The following is a 3587-nucleotide window of genomic DNA, read 5'->3' on the forward strand; positions in this document are numbered from 1 at the left end:
TGCCGACACTAGGCCACCTGCCGACACTAGGCCACCTGCCGACCTAATGTCTGCCGACACTAGGCCACCTGCCGACCTACGGTCTGCCGACACTAGGCCGCCGGCCGACCTAAGGTCTGCCGACACTAGGCCGCCTGCCGACCTAAGGTCTGCCGACACTAGGCCGCCTGCCGACCTAAGGTCTGCCGACACTAGGCCACCTGCCGACACAAGGCCGCCTGCCGACACTAGGCAACCTGATGACACTAGGCCGCCTGCCGACACAAGGTCTGCCGAGACTAGGCCACCTGCCGACCTATGGTCTGCAGCTAATGTGGTGCAGGGGGCGGGGCTTATCTTGTGCAGTGGCGGAGCTGTTCTGATGCATGTGTGGAGCGGTTCTCATAGAGGGGCGGGGCTTATGTGATGCAGGGAGTGTAGCTTATCTGATGCAAGGGTGGAGGTTAACTTATGCAGGGGCGGAGCTTATGTGATGCAGAGGTGGAGCTTATCTGATGCATGGGCTGGGCTGTTCTAATGCATGGGGCGGGGCTTATATGATACAGGGGTGGAGCTTATCTCATACGGGGGTGGGTCTTATCTGATGCAGGGGGCGGAGCTTCTCTTCTCGTCATACAAAGTGATTTCTTTGAATTTCTCCTTTTAGGATTTGTTTTCAGGTTTAGGAGCCTAAATATTTTTTTAAAAAGTGTATGTTTGATGTTGTTGTTGATGTGAATTCATATTTTTTAGCTGTGAAGAAATATTAGCAATAGAGAAATATTGATCAGAAGACAATAATGATTGATCAGTGTGAATAACGCGTCTTTAAGCTGCTGTAAAAATGATTCATGTACAAGTCTGTGACAGGTTAGAAATCTACAGCACACACACAAAGAATGCTCTTCCTCCGTCTTTAAAAGGATATAAGCAGAAATAAGTGGATTTATAACTGATTATAAGCAGATATAACTGATTATAAGCAGATATAACCGATTATAAGCAGATTTATAACCGATTATAAGCAGATATAACCGATTATAAGCAGATTTATAACCGATTATAAGCAGATATAACTGATTAAAAGCATATATAACCGATTATAAGCATATATAACGGATTATAGGCGGATTTATAACTGATTATAAGCAGATATAACTGATTATATGTGGAGATTTAACTGATTATAAGCAGAGATATAACTGATTATAAACAGATATAACTGATTATAAACAGATATAACTGATTATAAACAGATATAACTGATTATAAGCAGAGATATAACTGATTATAAGCAGAGATATAACTGATTATAAGCAGATTTATAACTGATTATAAGCGGATTTATAACTGATTATAAGCCGATTTTTAACTGATTATAAGCCGATTTTTAACTGATTATAAGCGGATATAACAGATTTTTTTTTTGTTAATAGAATGTAATTCAAGTTTACATTAGGGACTAATGTGAAATATACATGTGGTTCACTTTTGGGTTAGGGTTAAATTACATTCAACATTGGGGGGGGCGGGGTTGAGATCTCCACCCAGGGCTAAATATATATATATATATATATATATATATATATATATATATATATATATATATATATATATATATATATATATATATATATATATATATATATATATATATATATATATATATATATAATATATATATGAATCCTTACCTAACTTTAGATTTTTGTAAAATAATCTATAATGTAAAATATGGATGTGTGTCAGTTTTGGGGGGTTAAATTACAGAATATATACATATATATATATATATATAGTTTGTACAAAACTATATCCTCCGTTATATCCTCTCATCGATCCAGAGGCTGTTATCTCTGCTTTTGCTAAACAAATGGGCTAACACGCTTTGTTTTTACTCGACTCCACACCAAAGTTATCTGCATTTTATGTATATATATATATATATATATATATATATGTGTGTATATATATATATATATATATATATATATAAAATTTACTGCACTGCATGATGGGAATCTTCCAGATAACTTCTATGCTGTTTATTCTTTAAGATATTCTTCCATCTGCGACGTATCCGACGCTATAACTAATCTTCATACTTGAAATAAAGTATGTTCATAAAGTATATCCTGTTGATGTGTACACTCATGTTTACTTCATGTTTTCTGAATATATTTACAGTATATAAACATACAATAAAACTCTATTTATTAGGAGCGTTGTGTGTTTATTTTTTGTGTGTTGGCCCTACACTACGACAGCTGTGAGTTACTAAAACAACGCTTTTCTAACTGTACGATAAAATATTTTAGGATTATTCATTTTGGGGACTTTTGTTTACATTTAACAAAATATATCTCTTTGTTCTTCTTTTGTTATGTAGCCTGAATCTGAACTTTACATCTGAACATTTTATAATTCACAAGATATATATATTTTAATTTTATTAACTCCCCAAATTTTGTCTTTTATGACTTCTAACACCCAAAATACATAGATAATATTTAGGGTTGAACGTATGATGGAGTGAGACAGAAGAGAGCTGTAAGAGTGCTTTTTTTATTCAGTTTACTCGCTCCGTTCCCAAAGTTTATTTTGAAGAAAATTACATTTAAAAAAAAAAAATCTTATTTTGAGCAGCAAAAAAAAGTAAAACTAAAATAATCTTATTTTTAAGAAAGAAAAAATAAATTAAATTAAATTTTAAGTTTTTATTTTGAATTTAAAAAAGTCTTATTTTGAAGAACAAAGAAATACAAATATTTTGAAGAAAAAAAATATTTTGAAAAAAGTCTTATTTTGAAGGCATAACCGGAAGTTGTAAAGCCGCTGAATTTCGTTCACGTGGTGTCGTCATAAAGACGCGACAGAGGTTCCGCACGTGAGAGCGAGCTCCGCTGTGTGTTCATGAAGATCCTAAAATCAAGCTAAGGTGAGATTTAAATTCTTTATTCGTTTTATTATATTCATTCATAAAGACTCACAGGAACGTTTTAATGTGAAAGGAAGAGAATCCGGAAGTGATTCGGCTCGATAAAAAGAAAAAAAGAAAACAACGAACATCTGATGAAATTGTCACTGTCCAATGTGAGGAGAGTGAAGCTGGGAGTTGCGCATGCGTCACTTTGCGAAAAGTAGCGTACAAGATGCTAACGAGAGACTTCTGTAATGTCAACACAGTAAAAACCTACTTAACCAAGTTGGTTCACTGCTAGCTTAGCTACAAGCTAGCATCAAACACAACAAAGGCTGTCAGTTGAATGGTGTTTTGAGCTAACGTTAGCATCAAACAACCATCAGAGCTGGCAACTTTTCCCCAAATCTTGGAGTGAGATTTGGGGGGCCGCCCCATATTTTGCCCAATTTCTTTAGGTCTTTATCCTTCAGGGTTTAAATTGAGATTTGTTATATGTGGGGGGATGAGGATCTCCCTAGGGGGGTCTGGGGGTATGGGAAAAAATTGAAGAATACAGCATTAAATGGCACTTTCTGGAGAGTTTATTTGCAAAAAATTGTAGAAATCAAGTGTTACAGGATATGTGCAAAACTGCAGGGTTAAGAGCCTTTGTGTTGTTGTAGTATCAACAGGTTTTAGGGCATTT

At 35.4% G+C, this 3587-nt stretch overlaps 1 protein-coding gene across 1 annotated transcript in view; it reads left to right on the forward strand.

Moving 5' to 3' along the window:
• The first annotated feature begins 2843 nt into the window (after positions 1 to 2843).
• abt1 (activator of basal transcription 1) overlaps positions 2844 to 3587 on the forward strand; it is a 4819-nt gene continuing 4075 nt past the window's right edge. Inside the window, exon 1 of the mRNA XM_034875860.1 lies at positions 2844 to 2917. The gene's annotated coding sequence lies outside the window, so the exon portion shown is untranslated. The remainder of the gene's footprint in view (positions 2918 to 3587) is intronic.

The sequence above is a fragment of the Etheostoma cragini genome, chromosome 7, assembly GCF_013103735.1.
Source record: "Etheostoma cragini isolate CJK2018 chromosome 7, CSU_Ecrag_1.0, whole genome shotgun sequence".
Lineage (NCBI taxonomy): Eukaryota > Metazoa > Chordata > Actinopteri > Perciformes > Percidae > Etheostoma > Etheostoma cragini.